Genomic DNA, 25422 nt, shown 5'->3' with positions numbered 1-25422 from the left:
CAAGCAAGGGACCTGTGGCTCCCTTTTGATACTAGGATACATTTTCCACATTCTAAATTCTGAATTCTTGTATTTAAATGCCTCTATCTGGGTAACTGAAAGTCAGCTGATTGTGTAGCCTGGTTTAAAGAAATCATATGGAGAAAAGAAGAAGAGAATCAGATTTAGATTAGTCAAATACAAATGTAAACTCTGTCTTTGCCAGCCATTAACTGACATTTTTTCATCCAGAGATAATTTGTTAAGACCTCAGTAAATTCCAGTTACGTTGCCAGTCACTAGGAATGTTACTGTAAATAAGAGAAAGTCCTTGTATTTGAGATGTGATATTCTAGATGTGGGGCTATAAAAAATAAATCAGTGACAATTATAATGTATTGGTTTGCTGGGGCTTCCATAGCAGAGTAGCCCTGATTGAATAGCTTATATAAGAAGTGATCAATTTCCTTATCGTTTTTTTCTGAAGCTGGAAACAGGGAGAGACAGTCAGACAGACTCCTGCATGCACCCGACCGGGATCCACCCGGCACGCCCACCATGGGGCGATGCTCTGCCCATCCTGGGCGTCGCCATGTTGCGACCAGAGCCACTCTAGCGCCTGAGGCAGAGGCCACAGAGCCATCCCCAGCGCCCGGGCCATCTCCGCTCCAATGGACCCTTGGCTGCGGGAGGGGAAGAGAGAGACAGAGAGGAAGGCGCGGCGGAGGGGTGGAGAAGCAAATGGGCACTTCTCCTGTGTGCCCTGGCTGGGAATCGAACCTGGGTCCTCCGCACGCTAGGCCGACGCTCTACCGCTGAGCCAACCGGCCAGGGCTGGCAGGGTTGTTTTTTTTGAGGGTCTCTCTCCTTGGCTTGCAGAGGGTTATCTTCTGAGGATATCTTCTCATGATCTCACTTCTGTGTATTTTTGTGTCTTAATCATCTCTTTTTATAAGGACACAGGTCATATTTGATTAGGGCTCACTTGTATGATTTTACCTTAATTACCTCTTTAAAAACATCATCTAAAATATAATCACATTCTGAAGTACTGGGAGTTAGGTCTTAAACATACAAATTTGGGGGGGAAACAACAGCCTGTAGCAGGGAGTAAAAGCTAGCTCTGAAGACAGCATGCAGAATGATACTATATAGAAATGGAGTGGGTTGGTGGGCTGATTCAAATAGTGTGGTCAAAGGCAGAGATGAGAGTCAAGATAAGTCCTTAGAGCTAGGAATGAACCTGTTGTGCCATTATGCAAGGAAAAGTATGTCAGGCAGAGGAAACCATAAAGCCCATAAGAGAACAGTTAAAATATTTGAGAAACTGAATGTGGCAGTCAGTGTGTTAAGAACATGGTGAACCAGGAAAATAATCCTAGAAAATGAGGTCTCTAACTTGGGTAAATTTCTAATTATTTCTGTTTGATTTTGCATAGCTATAAAATCCATGTAATTAGAACCAATTACAACAAATTGTCAAAAGAGTTAAGCTATGAAGTAACGAAGAGTTCTAAGATCTAACTGATACTCTGTTTAAAAAAAAACAGGTTTAGAAAAGTAGAATTTTTTTTCACACAGAATTTATTACACTTGAAATTATACACCAGAACATTCATTAGTATAACAAATGTTGACCTAACGCTAGCAAAATGGACGTGATGTGTTCACATCTTTTTATCACCTGACCAACCTCAATCACATTACAGCTGCTACCAAAATTGGACATGCCCATGGTCATTATTCTAAAATACTTTCATTAAAAATGTTCTTATCAAATGCACTGTCAAAAAATCAGGATTTGATTTACTGTGTAGATAACCTTCAATTAATTTTGGAAAAGAAAATAAAATACATTGTAATCAGTCTTCAACTATTAAAACAATTTCAATTTTGGTAAATTTCTACTTGCAATTATATAAAACAAAGGCAAGTGTCTTTTTAGATAATTACATCTAATCAACTGTAATAAAGTCTATTTTAAAACCACTAAAAGATATTTCAAAATACTAAATATGTTATTAACTCACTTATATAACATGTAATAGGAAATAAAATACAAGATGTAACATTCTTTGCAAATTGAAACTTTATTAACAAGGGTGAAAAATCAATGATGTTTAAGAAGATATACTTTTTGTTTCAAAAGAGAGGGTAAACAGGTTAAACTGGATTCATATTTTTCTTACAAACTGTGATACCTCAAATTACCATTTATTTTATTCAATTATGACACTTTCTTATTGTAGTAGTGCTTTACCTTTCTGAGAGAGCCTCTGAGGGAACATTCTGTACCACACTCAATTGTGAGCATTGGTCTAGGGTTGTTCAGGTAAGTGGGATGCTGAGATGTGTTCTGGACTTATTATGCAAACACAAAATATTTGTAGTATTGTCCATTTTGATTTTTGTAGTTCTCTAGAAATATCTGCAGCCATCTCTCTCTTTTCTTCCTTTCTAAAAAATGACATCCAGGATTCCAAACAGCTTCTCCCATGAAGTCTATTGGAGATTCTTTTTTTATATATAGTTTCAAACTCACAATGGCTTGTACAAAATAGGTTTTTAATGTTTTTGTTGGATCAATAAACTTAACTCAGAATGTCCTATTGTGTAATTTTTGTGTGTTAACTAAAAGACTGGTTGTGCAACTAATTTGAGTTATTTGCTGATGAAAGAATTCTGGAGATTCAATAATAAAAAAGAGCAGGCAATTATAATACCTATGAATTTAACTTAACTTTTAAATTTATTTTGTGAGTTTTTAATCCCCAGTATGAGTACATTTTTCATCTAATTTTTTTAAAGGCTCTAGGTGAGTGGTTCTCAAACTTTTTGAAGTCGGGGTGCATTTAAAATCCTACAAATAATTATAGGTGCGCTATATACAAATTTCTGAGAAACATGTTATAATAAGTCAAATATTAAAGAAAAAATATAAAGTCCAAGTGTGCTTTTATGGTAATTAAACAAAATAAATATGACAAAATTAAATTTATTCTGACATTAAAAAAACATTTTATGTTATATTTTTTTAGTTATGCTTTATAGAATTCATAAAAAAGGGATTAAATAATAAAAAATGACAAAAATGTTATCTTATTATATATATCAATATATATAGATACATTCTTAGTAAGATTTAGTAAATTCGGCAGGTCCCAGCGTGAATGTGTTAAGTTTTTCATTCTTGTATTTATGAGAAACATGAACCTGATGTGTCCTAGTGATTTCCTCAATGTTTGGGCATTTATTTGAAAGGCAAACTCTCATTTCTGTGACAATACATTGAAGAATTCCTCTCTTTTTACTCATAATTGGTTTTTTTTTTTTTTTTTTTATAATTTTATTTTTTTAATGGGGTGACATCAATAAATCAGGATACATACATTCAAAGATAACAAGTCCAGGTTATCTTGTCGTTCAATTATGTTGCATACCCACCACCCAAAGTCAGATTGTCCTCTGTCACCTTCTATCTTGTTTTCTTTGTGACCCTCCTACCCCCTATCCCTCTCCCATTCCCCCCTCCCCCCCGTAACCACCACACTCTTATCAATGTCTCTTAGTTTCACTATTATGTCCCACCTACGTATGGAATAATACAGTTCCTGTTTTTTTCTGATTTACTTATTTCGCTTCGTATCATGTTATCAAGATCCCACCATTTTGCTGTAAATGTTCCGATGTCATCATTTCTTATGGCTGAGTAGTATTCCATAGTGTATATGTGCCACATCTTCTTTATCCAGTCATCTATTGATGGGCTTTTTGGTTGTTTCCATGTCCTGGCCACTGTGAACAATGCTGCAATAAACATGGGGCTGCATGTGTCTTTACGTATCAATGTTTCTGAGTTTTGGGGATATATACCCAGTAGAGGGATTGCTGGGTCATAAGGTAGTTCTATTTTCAGTTTTTTGAGGAACCACCATACTTTCTTCCATAATGGTTGTACTACTTTACATTCCCACCAACAGTGCATGAGGGTTCCTTTTTCTCCACAGCCTCTCCAACATTTGCTATTACCTGACTTGCTAATAACAGCTAATCGAACAGGTGTGAGGTGGTATCTCATTGCCGTTTTGATTTGCATTTCTCTAATAGCTAAAGAAGATGAGCATCTTTTCATATATCTGTTGGCCATCTGTATTTCTTCCTGGGAGAAGTGTCTGTTCATATCCTCTTCCCATTTTTTTATGGGATTGTTTGTTTGTTTGTTGTTGAGTTTTATGAGTTCTTTGTATATTTTGGATATTAGGCCCTTATCTGAGCTGTTGTTTGAAAATATCATTTCCCATTTAGGTGGCTTTCTGTTTACTTTGTTATCAGTTTCCCTTGCTGAGCAAAAACTTCTTAGTCTGATGTAGTCCCATTCATTAATTTTTGCCTTGACTTCTCTTGCCATTGGAGTCAAATTCATAAAATGCTCTTTAAAACCCAGGTCCATGAGTTGAGTACCTATGTCTTCTTCTATGTACTTAATTGTTTCAGGTCTTATGTTTAGATCTTTGATCCATTTTGAGTTAATTTTTGTACAGGGGAAGAGACTGTAGTCCAGTTTCATTCTTTTGCATGTGGCTTTCCAGTTTTCCCAGCACCATTTATTGAAGAGGCTTTCTTTTCTCCATTGTGTGTTGTTGGCCCCTTTATCAAAAATTATTTGACTATATATATGTGGTTTTATTTCTGGACTTTCTATTCTGTTCCATTGGTCTGAGTGTCTATTTTTCTGCCAATACCATGCTGTTTTGATGGTCGTGGCCCTATAATAGAGTTTGAAGTCAGGTATTGTTATGCCCCCAGCTTCATTCTTTTTCTTTAGGATTGCTTTGGCTATTCGGGGTTTTTTATAGTTCCATATAAATCTGATGATTTTTTGCTCTATTTCTTTAAAAAATGTCATTGGAATTTTGATGGGAATTGCATTAAATTTGTATATTGCTTTGGGTAATATAGCCATCTTGATTATATTTATTCTTCCTAGCCAAGAACAAGGTATATTCTTCCATCTCATTATATCTTTTTCGATTTCCCTTAACAATGGTTTATAGTTTTCACTATATAAGTCCTTTACATTCTTTGTTATGTTTATTCCTAAGTATTTTATTTTTTTTGTTGCAATCGTGAAGGGGATTATTCTTTTGAGTTCCTTCTCAGTTGTTTCATTGTTGGCATATAGAAAGGCTATTGACTTCTGTATGTTAATTTTGTATCCTGCGACCTTACTGTATTGGCTTATTGTTTCTAGTAGTCTTTTTGTGGATTCTTTGGGGTTTTCGATGTATAGGATCATATCATCTGCAAAAAGTGATACCTTTACTTCTTCTTTTCCGATATGGATGCCTTTTATTTCTTTGTCTTGTCTGATTGCTCTGGCTAGAACCTCTAGTACCACATTAAATAAGAGTGGAGAGAGTGGACAACCCTGTCTTGTTCCTGATTTAAGGGGGAAAGCCTTCAGTTTAGTGCCATTTAATATGATGTTAGCTGATGGTTTATCATATATGGCCTTTATCATGTTGAGATATTTTCCTTCTATACCCATTTTGTTGAGAGTCTTAAACATAAAATTGTGTTGTATTTTATCGAAAGCCTTTTCTGCGTCTATTGATAAGATCATGTGGTTTTTGTTCTTTGTTTTGTTGATATGGTGTATTACATTAACCGTTTTACGTATGTTGAACCATCCTTGAGATTCTGGGATGAATCCCACTTGATCATGATGTATTATTTTTTTAATATGTTGTTGTATTCGATTTGCTAGTATTTTGTTTAGTATTTTAGCTTCTGTATTCATTAGAGATATTGGTCTGTAGTTTTCTTTTTTTGTGCCATCCTTGCCTGGTTTTGGTATGAGGGTTATGTTGGCCTCATAAAATGTGTTTGGAAGTATTGCTTCTTCTTCAATTTTTTGGAAGACTTTGAGTAGAATAGGAACCAAGTCTTCTTTGAATGTTTGATAAAATTCGCTGGTATAGCCGTCAGGGCCTGGACTTTTATTTTTGGGGAGGTTTTTAATGGTTTTTTCTATTTCTTCTCTACTGATAGGTCTGTTTAGGCTTTCTGCTTCTTCTTGACTCAGTCTAGGAAGGTTGTATTGTTCTAGGAATTTATCCATTTCTTCTAGGTTATTGAATTTAGTGGCATAAAGTTTTTCATAGTATTCTACAATAATTCTTTGTATATCTACGGTGTCCGTGGTGATTTCTCCTCTTTCATTTTGGATTTTGTTTATATGAGTCCTTTCTCTTTTTTCCTTGGTAAGTCTTGCCAAGGGTTTGTCAATTTTGTTGATCTTTTCAAAGAACCAGCTCCTTGTTCTATTAATTTTTTCTATAGTTTTTCTGTTCTCTAATTCATTTATTTCTGCTCTGATTTTTATTATCTCCTTTCTTCGGCTGGTTTTGGGTTGTCTTTGTTCTTCTTTTTCTAGTTCCTTAAGGTGGGAAGTTAAGTGGTTCACTTGTGCTCTCTCTTGTTTGTTCATATATGCCTGAAGCGATATGAACTTCCCTCTTATCACTACTTTTGCTGCATCCCATAGATTCTGATATGTCGTATTGTCATTTTCATTAGTCTGTATATATCTTTTGATCTCTGCACTTATTTCTTCTTTGACCCATTCATTTTTTAAAAGTATGTTGTTTAGTTTCCACATTTTTGTGGGATTTTTTTCCTCTTTTTTGCAGTTGAATTCTAGTTTCAAGGCTTTATGATCAGAAAATATGCTTGGTACAACTTCAATTTTTCTGAATTTGCTGATATTGTTTTTGTGGCCCAACATATGGTCAATTCTTGAGAATGATCCATGTACACTGGAGAAAAATGTATACTCAGTCACTTTGGGATGAAATGTCCTGTAGATGTCTATCATATCCAGGTGCTCTAGTGTTTTGTTTAAGGCCACTATGTCTTTGTTGATTCTCTGTTTGGATGACCGATCTAGAGCCGTCAGCGGTGTATTGAGGTTTCCAAGTATGATGGTATTTTTGTCAGTTTTTGTTTTAAGATCAATAAGTAGCTGTCTTATATATTTTGGTGCTCCTTGGTTTGGTGCATATATATTAAGAATTGTTATGTCTTCTTGATTCAGTGTCCCCTTAGCCATTATGAAATGGCCATTTTTGTCTCTAAGTACTTTTCCTGTCTTGTAGTCAGCATTATCCGATATGAGTATTGCTACACCTGCTTTTTTTTGGATGTTATTTGCTTGGAGTATTGTTTTCCAGCCTTTCACTTCGAATTTGTTTTTATCCTTGTTACTTAGATGAGTTTCCTGTAGGCAGCATACAGTTGGATTTTCTTTTTTAATCCATTCTGCTACTCTGTGCCTTTTTATTGGTGAGTTTAATCCATTTACATTTAGTGTAATTATTGATACTTGTGAGTTCCCTATTGCCATTTTATATCTTGCTTTATGTTAGTTTTGTGTCTTGTTTGATCCTTCTCTTTCGTTTTTCTATCTTTTGTTTTTATTTGGTTGTATTCCATACATCTTTCCTCTGTTGCTATCTTTTTTATCTCATGTGCTTCTGTGGTGGTTTTTTCAATGGTGGTTACCTTTGAGTAATGAAAAGGGTCCCTACCCTGTTCATTGTAGCGAACTATTTTGTGAGTACTTTTGCACTCCATCGTCCTTTGCTACTGTTAATCTCCGTCTTCTCCCCCTCTTTCTTTTTGTTGTTGTCACAGTTTAAATTTGGTTTTATTGTGTTCTTCTTGGAGCTTTTACTTGTGGCTCTGTTTTTTTTTGTTCTTTGTATCTGATTGGAGAACCCCCTTTAGTAATTCCTGGAGTGGGGGTTTTCTGATGATAAATTCCCTCATCTTTTCTGTATCTGTGAATGTTTTTATTTCTCCTTCGTATTTGAAGGATAGCTTTGATGGGTATAGTATTCGTGGCTGAAAGTTCCTCTCTTTCAGGACTTTAAATATTGGGGTCCACTCTCTTCTAGCTTGTAGAGTTTCTGCTGAGAAATCTGATGATAATCTAATGGGCCTTCCTTTATATGTTGTATTCTTCTTTTCCCTGGCTGCCTTGAGAATTTTTTCTTTGCTGTTGGTTTGTGTCAATTTCATTATGATATGCCTTGGAGTAGGTTTGTTGGGGTTAAGAAAACTTGGAGTTCTGTTTGCTTCTTGAACTTGAGGCTTTAGTTCTTTCCACAGGCTTGGGAAGTTCTCATCAATTATTTGTTTAAGTATGTTCTCCATTCCATTTTCTCTCTCTTCTCCCTCTGATATACCTATTATTCTTATGTTATTCTTTTTGATGGAGTCAGATAATTCTTGTAGGGCTATCTCATTTTTTTTAATTTTTGAGTCTCTTTCTTCTTCTCTCTGTTGTGCCTCAAGTTGCTTGTCTTCTATTTCACTAATCCTCTCTTCTATCTGACCTGTTCTATTAGCTAAGCTTGTTACTTCGTTTTTCAGCTCGTGAATTGAGTTTTTCATCTCTGTTTGATTTGTTTTTATAGTTTCAATTTCCTTGGACATATATTCTTTGTGTTCATGGAGTTGTTTTCTGAGCTCCCTATATTGCCTTTCTGTGTTTTCTTGTATATCTCGGAGGATTTTTAGGATTTCTATCTTGAATTCTCTGTCATTTAGCTCCAAGGTTTCCAATATATTAAATTTTTTCTCCATAGATTTTTCCTCATCTAGCTGTGTTACCTCTCTTTCTTTTGTATCCATGATATTCGATTTTCTCTTCCTTAATGGCATCTGAGGGTGGTTTTGTTGATAGTGTTAATGAGATTTAATAAAGAATAAAAAGTTAAAAAAAATAAAAAAATAACAAATCGAAAAGAGTTGTTTTTTTAAAAAAAAATTAATAATGAAATAAAGAAAAATAAAATAAAATAAAAATTTAAAAAAAAAAGAAATTATTCCCCTCCTCTTTTTTTCCTCTCCTCTCCTCTCCCCTCTTTCTTGAGAAAATCTTGTGGTGGACTGTGAGTTATAACAAACAATGCCTGTGATGGAGGGCCTGAATTGGGGAAAAGTAATAAAGGGGCAAAAAAGAGAGAAAGAAAAAAAAAAAAAAAAAGGAAAAAAAAAAAGAAAAAAGAAAAAAAAAAGAGCGTATGGACCCACAAAAAGCAAATAAGGAAAAAATTTGGGTCAAGAATAAAATGATTTGCTTTTAGGTGTTGGTTTTCTAAGAGTTATGATGAGAGGAATAAGAGGAAAATGGAAAAATGGGGGGACAAATTAAAAACTTACTATTGTATTTAGTGGAACAAGAACTAGATAATATGGAGAGCCAGGGATGGGAGCACTGCTAGTGAGTTAAAAAGGTGAAGTAAAAAACCCCCAAAATGCCACAAACATAGGTTTGAGTCCCAGATAAGATAATTTGTTTGTTATTGAGGTTTGAATGAGAGGAGATGTAAAGGAGAAAGGAAGAAACTAATATAGAGGGAGAAAAGAAAGAGAGAGAGAGAGAAAAAAAGAGGGAACCACTAAAAGAAGAAAAAAGAAAGGAGAGAGAGAGAGAGAGTTAAGGGTTTTGGAGTGCAACCCTCATAGAGAGAAAGGAAGAGAAGAGAAATGATAATGGGAGATGTAACACTTATGGGTAGTGTAGTTCAAGGAGAGGAGAGAGTAAGACCGGTAGAGAGTTAATCGGCCAAATTGGAGGAGGAAAAAAAAGTCTCAAGAATGAAGATAAGAGAAACAAACGAACAAATATAATAAAATGGGATAGGTTATAAAGTCTGCAGATTATTCTTGATTTTGAGAGGTTATCTTCTTGCTTTTTCTTTTCTCTCCCTCTTCCTGGTCGGTGACTCTGTACCCCGGGTTCTGCCCCTTTGGCACGCTCAGGTAGAGGTTTGCAGTTGATAAGTCTCTATGGCAATGTCATCTATTGTGCTTTATTCTCGTTGGGAGTCGAGGCTCATTTGCATTTATAGGCTCCGACAGTGAGAGAGTCCGTGTTCCTGGAGCCTTTCTCCTAGTCTTTCCTTCCTCAATTAGTAGCCTGATAGTCCAGGTATGGGGTTGCTGCTGCCTCTGCCTGGATAGTAAGAGGCTCAAATTGCTGGCAACTCCCCACTCTATTTCCACTCAGCACAGGGCTCTGGGTAAGGCTCAGTCAGTCAGAGCTGCTAGCATAATCTGGCGGGCTTTCCGCCCACTCGAAGACCTCTGGCTCTGCCACTCTATCCGGTAACACAAGCGGGCGCCCACTTCCGGGGCGCTTGGAGGAAACTCTCACTCACTGTCTGCAACCAGGATATCCGGCCAGCAGTCTCACGCTCTGAGTGAAACCCCCAACCGCAGGGAAAAGTTGCAGCGTTGGAACTGAGTCTCGCTCCGTCCCCGTGTGCGGCTTTTGCAAGGCGCTGGGGCGGCCCGAGATTCCGCTTTGGCCCACACAAAGGCCCCTGACTCTGCCCCTCTGTGCCATAACACGGGCGCGCACTGCCGAGGCACTCGGAGGAATTGCTCACTCCTTATCTGCGCACGCAAACCAGGATATGAGGCCGGCCGCGGTTCCCTCTGAGTGAAACAGCCTCCAGCACGGAAAATCTCCACCGTTGGGATTAGTTCTCACTCCCTCCCATGCGTGGCTTTCCCAGGGCGCTGGGGCTGCCCAGAGACTCTGCCCTCAGCCCACAGAAAGGCCTCTGACCCTGCCTCTCCGTGGGGCAACACGGGCACCCACTTCCGCGGCTTAGGAAGAAATCTCTCTTCCACTAACTGCGCACCGACCAGGAGACCGGGTAAAATGGCCGCTCTGCTTGTCTTTCTTTGTTTGGGTTTGGCGCGAGTGTTAGCTTGTATTGCCCGGGTTGCCACAGGATCAGATTTTCCTCGGCTTGGATCTCTGAGCCACAGCCTGGTTCGGCCGTTTTTGCTGCGGCGGCCTGGATCTATTCACCCCCTTTGCCCGCCTCAGTTTCTATATTCACAGTTACCAGAGAAAGCCGCCCTGTTTAGGTTAGTGAGGAAGGCGGAGCATTTCTTACTCCCTATTTCCTTCGGGGTTTGGTTATATATTTAGCCAATTTTTCACTCAATCATACCTTTGGGTGTATTGCGAAGAATCTGGAAGCTCCAAGTATAGGTTTTTCTGTTTCTGGTTGAAGATCTTGTTGAGTTTTGGGGGAGATTTATCGGTATCGCTTCCTACTCCGCCATTACTCTGATGTCATCTCCCTCATAATTGTTTTGAGGGAAGAAAATTCTAATTCACATAAACAGGATGTTGAAAATTGTAGTAAAATGTTCAAAGCGTTTTTTAGATATTGCCACATATTCTTCTTTTATAGAAACCCAAAAGGCTTCAAGAGACAATTCCTTATGTTTAATCATCAATCATCGATCAGTGGATATAGCTGCCATTCTTTATCTTCTGTTAATGTTAAACCAAAATCACTTGAAGCTTCCATGAATGGGCTTCTAATCCAATCATATTGTTCAGTGTTAAGTGATGGAAAATAAGAACCCAATTTTTCTTCTAAACTTTTTAAATGTTTAACTATTATTGTAAGTGTTTTATTTATGCAAATGTTATTTACCAATGGAAACATTTCCAAATTACCTTCAACAGCTTTTCTTTTCCAAATCTGTAATTTTCTCTGAAACACTTTTTTTTTGTCAGTGGATATGAGAATATTTTCTTATTTCCCTTGCATGTTAGTATTCAAAATATTGAGCTGCTGAAATATATCAGCCAAATACTGTAACCTGTCAATCTCAATTCACACCGAAGGAGGTTACAAAAATGTAACTGTTTCATATCTTCAAAAAATGCAAGATGTTCTTGTTGTAGGTTGTGTACACAGGTAAGTACTTTTCCCCTTGACAACCACCTCATCTCAGTGTGTAAAAGCATCTGTGTTGTGAATCCATATCAATACAAAGCTTTTCGAATAAACATGATATGACAGGTCTCATTTTAATAAAGTTTACCATCTGAGCAACTTAATCTAAAACTTCTTTTAAATTTTCTCCCAATGTTTTTGCCATCAAGGTCTTCCTATGAAGAAAGCAGTGAGTTACAATAATATTCTCATTTTGTTTTTTTACAAAAGATGTAAGACCCTTAACACAGCCTACCATGGAAGGGGCGCCATCTGTACAAATGCCTACACACGACTTCCATGTTAACTGCCATTTATCAAGACAGTTATTCAGAATGTTAAAAAGTCTTCACCTTTTGTAGACACACCTAATCCTTTGCAAAATAGAAACCAATTTACTATTTAATCTTCATTAATAAAATGAACAAATGCTATGAGTTGCGCTGTGTTGGTAATGTCTGTTGACTCATCAACTTGCAATGCAAAATTTGAATACTGAAGCTTATTACTGCATACATTTTTATCGATATCAGAAGACATTTTTATAGTACACCTGTGAACTGTATTATTGGACAGAGGAATCTTGCTTATTTTCATTGCTGCTTCATTTCCTAGCATTGTCATGACCTTTTTTTCTTTTCTTTTCTTTTCTTTTCTTTTCTTTTCTTTTCTTTTCTTTTCTTTTCTTTTCTTTTTTTTTTGCATGCAGGCAAAATAAAAGATTCACCTAAAGTATGAGCTTTCATATTTTTTGCTATCAGTTCTGAGACTTGATAAAAAGTGATTTGAGCTTTATCAGAAACAGTTATACTTTTAAAAGAATTTGCCACTTTAGTTTGCTATTTAATCTCTTGAAAAAACTTACAGATTTATCTTGTAAATTAGAGTGTATAGTTTAAAAATGTTTACTCAATTTACTAGGAAGCAATGATTCATTTGCCATTTTACATCCACATACTAAACATAGCAGTAAAGGATGATTTCACTTTCGGTCCAAGTGAAACCAAAGCTTAAATACTTTTATTATATTTGCAAGTAGGCCATGATTTTTGCTTTCTTACTTGCATTTAACTTTTGGTCACTTCCAGAATCAGATTCTTGTCTACGGCCATACCACCCTGAACGCACTCAATCTCATCAGAATCAGATTCTTCAATATCACGCTTCTTTTTGAGAAATCTATCCATTTTATTTGGGTGTATTTATCTAAAAATAATATAATGATGTGTTAATAATAAATATAATAATGATGTGTTAACAAACAGAGTGGTATTGCCATAATGAAATGGTATAATAGAGTAACTATATTTATTTTTATATCTGGGCACATGCCACGAACCAGCGCAGCTAGTAATTCTAGGTCCTGAGTAGGAACAGTGCAGAATTAAGAAAATAAGTGAAATTAAGAAAACATGGGGTCAAGAGGTCCCTGTAATTGTTGCTGGCAAGAACAAACCATGCCCAAAAACCACATTTTGCTTTATTTATAGGGCAAAGTGAGGCCATTAGCAAATCTTAACTTTATACGAAACAAAAGATAAAAGAAACTTGGCAACAGTCTTTCTGGGGAACATGGGGGGGTGGTGTAAACAATCCAGCACCACAGCTTAACAGCTTTTTGCAACCTAATCAGGCAAGTGAGGTGGGGGGTTAGGCAGATTGTCAATTTACAGCCAATTCCTTACACCTTTGTCCCCCCAAAATCTAAACTCCAAAAACCTTGTTGGTTTTTTGGTCCCCAACAGGCACACATTTCTCTGGAATACCATAGGGCACCCCTGGAAATCTTCTAGGGCACACCAGTGCACCCTGGTGCACACTTTGAGAACCACTGCTCTAGAGTAAGGATAGTCCTGGACCAGAGATGGCAAATTATATTTTGTCTTAAATGCTGCATGAATCAATGGGTACTGCTTATCTGACTACTAAGATTAGGAGAATTCTGAGGTCATGCCCAAGCTCTTTGGAAGTATGATAATTAATGATATTCACCAAGGGGTCTGGAAGAGAGTGTTAGCATGGCATTTGCCATTCCTGATTTAGAAAATGTTTTGGAACAGATTAAGTTTTTACATTTTATAAATGTTTTGTCCTTTGATTGCACCCTTCTCTATATTCAGCATTTTTATATTCACACTCCTTATTTTCTGTTCAAATTCTGCTTTCAGGAATAAATAAAAAACATTAGTAAAAGCAGTAACAATTATAATTCTCCTTTGGAATTTATATTTTATGCCATGCACTGTGCTAGATGCTTTAAATGTGTTTATGTAATACACAGTAAAATGACTATGGAGTAGAAATTATTCTTAATTTACAAAAAAGGCCAAAATAGTTATAATCTCAGAGATATTAAATACCTAGTTCAGAATTCAAGCCCAAGTCTGACTACAAAGGCTATGGTCATAATCACTACACTTACCAAAAGAGTTCAATGACATTGAACCTCAAGACATAGGAATATAAATATGGATCAAGGCTATCAGTAGAGAGGTCAATACTAATAATGAGATCTCACTTATCTTCCAGTAAATGAGCCTTTATGTCCTATACAGTTTCTGACATTTCTCCTAATAAAGCTAACCCATACATAGCAGCAGTTCTTGGGTTAATAAAATCAAAGGGTTTTACACTTGGAGAGACCTTAAGGATTATCCTTTTCAACATACTCATTTTTTTTTTTTGGATGAGGTGAAAGGGCTTGGAAAGGGGTACAATGAATTTTCCCTGTTCATGAGGAAAATTAATGAAAAAAATAAGACATATCCAGGTAGTCTGACTCTAGATCCTGAATTCTCCCTATCAGCTGAGTCTACTTTTCATGATCACATGTCAAGTAATGCTAGAAAGAAGTCCCATAATGAGGGCATAACAACATTCCTTTTTTTAAAATTTTGTCATGGGTGAAAGAAAGAAATGGAGGCAAAAGGAAACTAAAACAAACAAAGAAAAAGACAAAAAGAAATCCTTATATTACCCACCATCTAAAATTACAATAATCTTTATAAGATTCTATTACTCACTGATCAACAGATACTTAACATTTTAAAGAAAGAAAAACTATAAATTATAATAATTCTCCCTCAAGAATAGATCTACTTCTACTGTAATTTGCTTCAGGTCTCTCTTCACTGTTAGCAGATATCAAAATACTTTATTGCAATGCAACTTATGGTCATTGGATGTATTTGCAGAAATAGTCTCAAACAAAGCCAGAGGGGCATTACCTTGACCACTGAAAATCCCAGTATTGTGACAACAGCAGTTCTGGCTGTTGGAAAGAGCCCTTTATAGTTTGAGATGTCATGGTATTTCTTGAGTCATGAATAGGGATTCAGGTTTTTGATGTTGAAATAATACCAGGAACCCCATGGTGCCTGAACATTTAAGACAATCTGATTCTTAGAATTTTAATGTAATGACCAAATGAAATTCTTACTATAAATATCAATAGAAAGACAAATTACCATACTGCTCTAGTCTAGAGAAAAGAACCCCACATCATATTGTGGAACTCCACTGTGCTGGAAAGTCTTCTGAAAAACTCATTTTAAGGTTAGGTTTAATTCTGGATTAAAAAATTCATAAAAATATAACTATTTTATTTACTAGCTTTTCTGTTTTAAACCTGCTACTTATAGGTGCATAACTTAGTTCTTGGCAATGACTGACCATAGGTGTGTTTTGACTGGCTAAATGTTGTAGGCACTTATAAAATTCAATTGTCATTAGTTAGAAGAAGCTGAACCAATCAAAATCTTAGCCTTTAGATTTCTGTTTCAGACAGAATCTGTAAACAATGAGAAAATTGTCACTTCTCACACAACTAGAGAATCAAGATTTTTCTCTTAGAGTCTACAAAACAATTATTTCCAGTTTTAGTCAAGAACGTATAAATCTCAGAGGTGAAGTGTCAAGTTAGTGAAAAAAGGCATCTCCTCAGGTGGAAAATTCTCTCTATTAAGTTAATGTGCAGTGATATTTAGATACCCATTTTGGTAAATCTGTAGAGGCTGCTTCTCAGCTGAGATATTAAGAGTTAAGTAAATAGAAAAGAAAAAGTATTTATAGATACAATTGAGATTATTTTTAAGAAGATGAAACAAAATTAACATATTCAGCAATATCTATATAACATAGTAATGTTAAACAAATTATATTATAATTTTTAATTAATTAGTATTTAAAAGTTTATTATAGCATGCAAATAAACTTATAAATAAAGGGACTTTCAAAAGAAGGTAAAAATATCAGTTTGAAAATCAGAAAAAAATTTTTGTAGGGTCTTATTTATATCAGCTCCTGAGAGGTAAAATATCTAGCTTACACTCATATTTAGGGAAATTTAAAGCTTTCTTATGAATCTTATTATTGTAGCATTTTTAAATGAATGTACTATGAACTATGATTTTACAAACCATACCATTACCTTGGCATGAGATTATGATTTGTTGGCTGAGATAGCAGGAGAATTTATGTAGCTTCCAAATATTTTCAAATACAACAGAAGTATTTCCACTTTGTGCATTTTAAATGTAAAATGTTTTCATAAACAGTATATAAGCAACATATTGCAAAGTAAGAGATAGAAAAGATTTGGTAGTTTATAAAAAGCGTCCCTGGACCAAACAGTTAGGGCTCTCTCCTCTTCTATATCAGGAAAATCTTATTGATGAATTCAGTTCTGAGTAGGTTAGACTGGATTTTATCTTTTTTTCTTGACCATTAGTAATGATGAAAGTCTTCCTTCATTGGAAGCTACTCATTGACATATTTAATAGACTCAAATAGATCTTTTAGGCTTTTTCTTTCTTAAAATAAGAATAAAGATATTTCTTTACTAAATTCTATATTTGTCAAATGCTTTGAATGTACAATGGTATAATTTAATTGAATCACTCTGAAGACAAATGTATTCTCTCTTTTTTGCCATAATTAATATAAATTTCCTCTGTAAACCTTTAGCCCAATTGATGTTCATTTATCACAATGGTACTTGTACACACGTATAAAAACTAAGCCTCTAAATGGTACAACAGATTTAATTCTAGTATAAAAGTCTAACAGCAGAGAGCAGAAACTTTCTTAAGGGATTTTGAGACTTGGTTAAAAAGTGAAGAAATTGTATTGGGATTTTGTTAGCTGATAGTAAAGAAGTCTTTCAGCTATCACAAGTGATGTCAGAAAGATATTTCTGTGAACAGGGAACACAGCAGGATTTACTTACAGGTTGTCAGGGGCAGGGGTGGCTGAAGCTCTTCCCAGTGGTATTCATTCATTTCTTGAGTGCTGTTACAATTATTTGCTTCAGCCAACATGATCTGAAATGCATACGAAAAAGCTTGTAAGTATTCAAATTTTCAATAAAAATCTCAATCCTAATTAACTATAAACCAGTAAAGCTGGGTAGCCTGAGGTAGTTTAAAATGAGAACCTCGTACATGAAAGACTACACATGCCCCTGAATCTGAAGAATTTCCTAGTTCAAACCTTTAATTCACTGCATGCAACTTCTCTGACTTCAGTTATCTTCCTAAGGGAAGCAAGAACAGGTTAGCCAAGCCAAATAGGATCTTGGGTCATCAGAATAAACTTTGTGTTGTTGTTGTTCATGTAGCAAAGCTGTAGTGAGATCTCAATGGGAGTAGACTTCTAGTCCTGTCATCTGAGAATGTGGAGTAGAACAAAGTTAGAATTGATGCCCTGTGAGAAGCGGAATCACACCCTGGGGCGTTAGACATAGAAGTAATGGTGTTCTCTGAGCAATTTCTTTGTGCCACTCTCAATAGAATTAGCAAGTATCGCTACATCAAGTTATTAGTATGTTTATAATATCTTTCCTTGCAAGACTTAAAGTTCATTAAGGAGAATGACCGTGACTTACGCTTCTTTGTAGGTATAATTACAGAAATGCCAATTTTACTGGACATTGCTAATAGTACACTGCTCACAAAAATTAGGGGATATTACAAAATGAATTTGAAGCAATAAAAATCCCCTAAATTTTGTGAGCAGTATATATGCCCCAAAATGTACAATTGCTTTAGAGAGAGAGAGAGAGAGAGAGAGAATTTATGCTACCAATTGAAAGACAAGAGGGAAGAGCTCTCCAACACTGTGCCAGGGTAGACTATTTGAAACATTCAGGAGTTTCCTATCTTGCTTTTCAGTTCATAAATGCACTTCCTATTAGATTCACTGGTTTCACGTTTTGTTTCAGCTCATCTATGGTCAAAGGTACATTGACAATGCCAAATGAATAATCATACATATGTGTTTACTGCAAAACAACATCTGGCTGTCCAAAGTAATATTCACTTCTCTTCAAACTGAAAGATAGTTATCAAAGCTATAATATAAATAGCCATTTCTCAAAGCAGGACTGTGTACACATTCACAAAAATCATAAAAGTCCAGAACTCACCCTCCCCAGCTCATTTTCTGTAACAATTAAAATTTTTTAACAGTCAGATGTCGTATCTGAACATTTTCCTGTTTTTGATTATTTCATTTAATCTTATATAGAGTTTGAACGAGGTCTAATAATCTAAATTACAATGTTCACATAAAATCTGAGGAGTTAAATAAAACTACTGAGCCTAATTTTGCCCCCCTGTATAATTTTATTTTTATTTTATTTTATTTTAAATTAATTTATTGGTGACACTGGATAATAAAATTACATAGGTTTCAGGTGCACAATTCTACAACACATCTTGTGCACAATATTGTGTGTTTACCACCTCAAGTCAAGCCTCCATCCATCGCCATTTATACCCTATACCCTCCCCCACCTGCTTTCCTACCCTGGCAATTACCTCACTGTTGTCTGTGTCCATGAGATTTTTTTTCTTTTCTTTCTTTCTGTTTTTGCTCAATCCCTCTACCCCCCTCACCCAGCACACCTTCCTCAGCTGTCAGCCTGCTCTATGTCTATGTTTCTGTCTCTATTTTGTTTGTTAGCCATTTTGTTCATTAGATTCCATCCACATGAGTGAAATCATATAGTTCTTGTCTTTCTCTGACTGACTTATTTAACTTAGTATAATGCCCTCTAGGTACCATCTATTCTGTCACAAAAGATAAGATTTTCTTTCTTTTTTATGTCTGAATAGTATTCCATTGTGTAAATGTACCACAGCTTTTTAATCTACTTATCAACTAACTGCTAGACACCTGGGCTGCTTCCAAATCTTGGCTAGTGTAAATAATGCTGTAATGAATGTATGGGTGCATGTATTCTTTCAAATTTGTGTTTTGGATTTCTTCAAATAAATTCCAAGAAGTGGAATTGCTGGCTTATAAGGCAGTTTTATATTTCACTTTTTGAGGTAACATTATACAGTGGTACCTTGAGATACAAATTTAATTTGTTCCGTAACCAAGCTCGTAAGTCAGTCAACTCATATATCAAACTGCCGATACTGGATCCGTGCACCAACGCACCAACTAGCAGCAGCTTCCTGAATCACAACTCGTATTTCGAAATTTCCCTCGGATCTTGAACAAAAATATGGACCAAGTCGCAGCTGCATATCTTAAAAAATTTGTATGTTGGTCTGTTCGTATCTCAAGGTACCACTGTACTGCTTACCGCAGTGGCTTCACCATTCTGCACTTCCACTAACAGTGCAGTAGGGTTCCCTTTTCAACCCTTGTTGTTTGTTGATTTATTGATAATAGCCATTCTGACAGATGTGAGATGATATGTCATTGTGGTTTTAATTTGTTATTTCTCTGATGATTAGTGATGTTGGTCATCTCTTCATTTCTCTATTGGCCACATGTATGTCCTCTTTTTTTAAAATAATTTTTTATTAATTTTTTAAAATTTATTGTTTAACATGGATTCAAGTGTCCCACTCAATATAACACCCTCACCCCCCAACATTTTGCCCCCATTACACTGCCTTTTCCCTTCTCTGGCTCCCTCACCCTTTTTTTCTGGGATTTGCTGTCCTGTTATCTGTATCTATGTGTTATGTATATACAATTTTACTAATCCCTTCACCTTCTCTGACCCCGACCCCTTATCCCACTTCCCTCTGAAGCTGTCCCTCTGCTCTTTGTGACCCTGCCTCTGTCCCTATTCCATTCCTCAGTTCACTTTGTTCAGTAGATTTCACATATAAATGAGAGCATATGATATTTGTCTCTCTCTGCCTGGCTTATGTCACTTAGCATAACAATCTCCAAGTCCATCCATGCTGTCTCAAAAGGTGTTATTTTCTTCTTTTTCATGGCTGTGTAATATTCTATTGTCTATATGTATCACAGCCTATTTATGTACTTGTCCACTGATGGACACTTGGGCTGTTTCAAGATCTTGGCTATTTAAAAAATGCTTCATTCAATAAATAGGGTGTGCCCTGGCCAGTTGGCTCACTGGTGGAGCATCGGCCTGGCATGTGGAAGTCCCGGGTTCGATTCCTGGTCAGGGCACACAGGAGAAGCGCCATATGCTTCTCCACCCCGCCCACCTCCTTCCTCTCTGTCTCTCTCTTCCCCTCTTGCAGCCAAGGCTCCATTGGAGCAAAGATTGCCCGGGCACTGGGGATGGCTCCTTGGCCTCTGCCTCAGGCGCTAGAGTGCCTCTGGTTGCAACAGTGCTACACCCCGGATGGACAGAGCATCGCTCCCTGGTGGGCGTGCCGGGTGGATCCTGGTCAGGGGCATGTGGGAGTCTGACTCCCAGCTTCAGAAAAATACAAAAATAATAATAAATAAATAAATAAATAAATAAATAAATAGGGTGTTACATATCTTCTTTTGAATCAGTGCTTTGGGATTCTTAGGATATATTCCTAAAGCTGGGTCAAAAGGTACTTTCATTTTTAATATTTTGAGGAAAGGCTATACTGTTTTCCTCAGTGGCTGCACCAGTCTGCATTCCCACCAGCAGTGTAGGAGGGTTCCCTTTTCTCCACACCCTTGCCAGAACTTATTGTGTGTTGATTTGTTAATGAGAGCCATTCAGAAGGGTGTGAGGTGGTATCTCATTGTGGCTTTAATTTGCATTTCTTTGATGATTAATGACATTAAACATTTTTTCACAGACCTACTTGCCATCTGTGTGTCCTCTTTGGAGAAGTGTCTATTCAGTTTCTTTGCCTGTTTTTTAATGGTGTTGAGTTTTAGTTCTTTATAAATTTTGGTTATCAATCCCTCATCAGATTCATCAGCAAATATGTTTTCCCATTGTGTGGGTTGTCTCTTCATTTTGTTAATGAAGTTTTTTGCTGTACAAAAGCTTTCCAGTTTGATACAGTCCCATTTGCTTATTTTGTCCTTTATTTCACTTAACAGTGGAGATACATTGGCAAAAATATCACTATGAGAGATATCAGCGAGTTTACTGCCTATGTTTTCTTCCAAGATTTCTATGGTTTCACCACTTACATTTAAGTCTTTTATCCATTTTGAATTTGTTCTCATGAATGGTGTAAGTTGATCTAGTTCCATTCTTTTGCATTTAATTGGTATTACATTGAATTTATAAATTGCTTTGGGTATTATAGACATTTTAATGATGTTAGTTCTTTCTGTCCATGAAGCTGTTATATGCTTCTACTTGTTTGTATGTTCCTTGATTTCTTTTTTTAATGTCATAATTTTCCAAGTACAAGTTTTTAACCTCCTTGGTTAAATTCATTCCTAGATATTTTATTTATTTATTTTTGTTTTGATAGTGAAGGGAATTGTTTCCTTAATTTCTCTTTCTGACAATTTATTGCTTGTGTTTTAAAATGCTACTGATTTCTGAATATTGCTTTTATATCCTGCCACCTCACTGAATTCATTTATCTGGTCTAGTAGTTTTGTGATTGGGACTTTAGGGTTTCTATGTACAGTATCATGTCATCAGTAAATATGACAGTTTTACTTCTCTTTTCCAATCTTGATACCTCTTATTTCTTTTTCTTGTCTGATTGCTGTGGCTAGAAATTCCAGAATTATGTTGAATAAGAGTGGTGAAAGGAGGCACTCCTGTCTTTTTGCTGATTTTAAGGGGATTGCTTTTAAATTTTGCCTGTTGAGTACGATGTTGGCTGTCAGTTTGTCATAGATGGCTTTTATTAGGTTGAGGTATGTTTCCTGTATTCCCACTATGCTCATAGTTTTTATTATAAATGTGTGCTGGATATTATCAAATGATTATTCTGCATCTATTGATATTATCATGTGATTTTTATCTTTCATTGTTTATGTGATGAATCACATTTATTAATTTGCAAATATTGTACAAGCCTTGCCTCCCCAAAATAAATCTCACTTGATCATGATGTATGATCTTTTGAATGTATTGCTGGATCCAGTCTGCTAATATTTTGTTGAGAATTTTAGCACTTATGTTCATCAGGGATGTTGGCCTATAGTTTTCTTTCTTTGTAGTGTCTCTACCTGGTTTTGGAAGAAGAGTAACGTTAGCCTCATAAAATGAGCTTAGAAGTCTCTCTCCTCTTAAGTTTTTTGCAATAGCTTGAGAAAGATAAGTATTAGTTTTTCTTTGAGTGTTTGGTAAAATTTGCTTATGAAGTCATCTGGCACAAGATTTTTGTTGGCTGTAAATTTATTAATAACTGTTTCAATTTCATTTGTTGCAATCAGTCTATTTAGGTTTTCTGATTCTTCCAGATTGAATTTTAGAAGATTTTATGTTTCTATAAATTTATCCCTTTTGCCTGGGTTGTCCAATTTTTGGCATACAGCTCTTCATAGTATTTTCTTACAATCCTTGTATTACTGTGATATCAGTTGTTACTTCTCCACTTTTATTTCTAATTTTATTTATTTGAGTTCTCTCTCATTTTTATTTTTTATTTTTGGTGAGCCTAATTAAAGGTTCATCTTATTTACTTTTTCAAAGAACCAGCTCTTGGTTTCATTGATCTTTTGTATTTTTTTTTTAGCCTTTATGTCATTTATTTCCATTCTGATCTCTATTATTTCCTTCCTTCTACTTCCTGTGTAATTTATTTGTTATTCTTTTTCTAGTTCTTTTAGGTGCAGGGTTAGGTTGTTTATTTGAGCTTTTTCTTGCTTCTTACAATATGACCACAATGTTATGAACTTCTCTCTCAAGAGTGTTTTTGCTGTGTCCTATAGATTTTGAGTTGTTGTTTGTTCATTTTCATTTATTTCAAGGAATTTTTTTTTATTTCTTCCTTGACCTCATTGTTAACCCATTTGTTATTTAATACCATGCTGGTTGAATGTTTTTGAGTTTTTCTATTGTAGTTAATTTCTAGATTTATGCCATTGTGATCAGAGAAGATGCTTGATATAATTTCAATCTCCTTAAATTTACCAGGACTTATTTTGTGTCCTAACGTGTGGTCTATATTAGAAAATGTACCATGAACACTTGAGAAGAATGTATGTTCTTCTGCTTTGTGGTAAAAGGTTCTGAAGATATCAATTAAGTCAAGTTGATCTTGTGTATCATTTAAGGTTATTTCTTTGTTAATTTTCTGTCTGGAGGATCTATCCATTGATGTTAGTGGGGTATTAAAATCCACTACTATTATAGTATTTCTGACTATGTCATCCTTTATATCCATGAAAATCTGAATTATATACTTAGGTGCTCTTTCTATTTTCCTGATTACATATAATTCCTTTATGACAAGTATATTGTAAGAACTTTAAAAACTTTTTACTATACCCAAAGTTGACATTATTTTTGAAGAATTACAGTTTAATCACTGTTAAAATTATAACATAGATACACAAGTTAGGACAACCAATATTTCTCACATTAAACTACTTTTTTTTTTTCAGAGAATGAATTTTAAAAGTTTTGGTATCGTTTGTTATGAATCATGTAAAAAAAGAAAGTTATAGCAAAATGATTATTAAAATGTTGCTAATTTATTTTTGATTGGAAAAAATATTTAAAATCTCCATAATAGAATAGTAGGTAAGGAAAAAGATTCTATGTCATCTTTATAAAATATTATACAATCACGTGTTTCTGAATACATTACTTTTGCTTTGCAGATCCTCTCCACTCTGTTTCACAGGAGACTGACCTGTGTGGAGTTTTTTAGCAGTTTCCCTTTCCTCTTGCTATGGCAATGAGAAACAATGGAAGGAAACAGAAGGAAAGCAAGGCATGGTGATATAGTTGCAGATTCCCTCTTTACAGGATCACTGCAAGTTGTACAGACCTCTAGCCTAAAAGTAAGGACTCCTGTCATTCAGAGCTCTGCACAGAGCACTTCCAGTCTCTGAGTTGAGTAACCATTTCCAGTCCTTGTCTCTTTAGATCTTGGATTGGAAAGAGCACCCTGGTTGCTAGTCCAGGGAAACAGACTGTATCTTTGACCACCCCCCAAATAAATTGTTCCTTTATTGAATGACCTTTAAATCACCTAATTGGGCATGCCATTCATTTTCTCCAGTGACATTGACTGGTACACAGCTTAATAATAAAATGTTTTAGTGCAACAGTCATATACCACATAATGAATGACATTTAGATAAACAAGGGACAATATATAGGGCAGTGGTCTCATAAGATTATAATGGAGCTGAAAATTTTCTATCACATGGAGATGTCATCATAACTGTCATAGGAGTGTAGCACAAAGGTTTCAGAAATCAACAAGGCTGTGCTTGAGGCAGCAAACAACTTTAATCTGGATGTGGATGAGGATGGTGTGGAGGAGCTTCTGGAGGTGGTTCCTGAGGAGCTGAATAATGTGGAGCTGTTGGAACTGGACCATGAAAACATAGTTGAAGAGGACACAAGAGAAAAGACAACTTTTGGAGAAGGAAAAGGAAAAAGAATCCCCAAGAAAATTTGCAGTGAATGGCTCAGCAGAATCTTTTGCAGACCTCAACCAGCTTCTTAAAATTTTTAGAAATGTGAACCCCAATGCTGAAAACTTTTCATTAATAGAAAACAATGTATATGTTGCATTATCTGTTTACAAGCAAATCTGTAATAAAAAAAATAATAATAAAAGGAGAAGAAACAAACCAAACCAAACACCATGAACATATTTCTTAAAAGAGTGACACCTCTTCAGGAAGAGCCTCAGGCAGATCGTTCAGGAGGTTTCCCAGAAGAAGCCCTTGTTATCATAGAAGATGACAGCTTCATGAGTGTTTTGCCCTAAAGACTTTCCAGAGCAACTTCCAGTCCTGCAGAATCCATGGTAAGAACTCTATGCAGGTATGTCATTTTTAGAAATTTTTTATACTGTATCTTTTCTATGTTAGATATGTTTAGACACACACACACTTGCCATTGTGTTACAATCATTTATACTATTTTTTTTATAGTAATGTACCCTCAAAGCAACAAGCTATATGAGAAAGAAGCATCAACTCATTGTTTCACTTAGATTGCTTCTCATATGTGCCCTGACCAGGGCTCAAACTGAAGACCTGGGAGTCTAGCCAGCACCCTTAGGATCTAGTCAGTGACCCTGAATTCAGAGCTGATGCTCTATCACTTATGCCATCAGCCAGGGCTCCATCTAGGTTTCTGAAAGTGCACTCTATGATGTTTGCACAATATCACCTAATAATGCATTTCTCAGAATGTAGCTGCTTACTAAGTGACTCTTGATGATAGTATAAAATATAATATATAAGGTTAAAGATAAAAAAGACAGAA

This window comes from Saccopteryx bilineata, chromosome 2 (genome assembly GCF_036850765.1).
Source record: "Saccopteryx bilineata isolate mSacBil1 chromosome 2, mSacBil1_pri_phased_curated, whole genome shotgun sequence".
NCBI classification, from domain to species: Eukaryota; Metazoa; Chordata; class Mammalia; order Chiroptera; family Emballonuridae; genus Saccopteryx; species Saccopteryx bilineata.
The sequence above is the reverse complement of the archived record's forward strand: the minus strand, read 5'-3'. Positions refer to the sequence as shown.